At 44.7% G+C, this 588-nt stretch overlaps 1 protein-coding gene across 1 annotated transcript in view; it reads right to left on the minus strand.

Annotated features, from left to right (window-relative positions):
- CPA4 (carboxypeptidase A4) overlaps positions 1–588 on the minus strand; it is a 30,647-nt gene that overhangs the window by 22,362 nt on the left and 7,697 nt on the right. The gene's annotated exons all lie outside the window — the stretch shown is intronic.

Below are 588 nucleotides of genomic sequence, written 5' to 3' on the forward strand. Positions count from 1 at the left end.
TAGAGATAAGTAGCGATTTGGGTGAAGAGAAGGGCAATGTACTAAATATGAGTGATCAACATGGTGGCATTGAGGAAGAGGAAGACATGGAGAAGTACATGGGAGGTGCAGACAACAAAGATGAACCCTTTTGCACATGCAGTACTGCGTTGTCAGTGAAGGAAAACACGAGTAGATGGGTGGATAGATGGGTGGACAGGCTGAACTAGTAGGTATGTCTATGAAGTGAGGAGTGTGTCCAAGATCATGTATAGGGTTGGCAAACAATGGTCCTATAAGTGTATTTGTATGATTAAATTCCTAGGTGTATAGTAGAGCTGACAAGGGGCAAGGCTGTAGTCACTTCTTGGTCACAGCCAGCTACCCAGAGGGACCGAGTAATTGAACCTGTGGGCTCGGGACCATAGTCACAGGAGACATCAAGTTCAATTGGCATAACATACTACACAAAACATTGTTCCACCTCCTACTTTGGTGAGTAGCGACTGGGCTCTTAAAAGCTTGCAAGCAGCCATCAAGATGCAACGATGGGTCTCTCCTCATCCAGAGCAAAGAAGAATGAAGAAAACCAAAGATTCATGGAAACAA

Source organism: Orycteropus afer, unplaced genomic scaffold, assembly GCF_000298275.1.
Source record: "Orycteropus afer afer isolate SDZICR_OR568_19922 unplaced genomic scaffold, OryAfe1.0 scaffold00501, whole genome shotgun sequence".
NCBI classification, from domain to species: Eukaryota; Metazoa; Chordata; class Mammalia; order Tubulidentata; family Orycteropodidae; genus Orycteropus; species Orycteropus afer.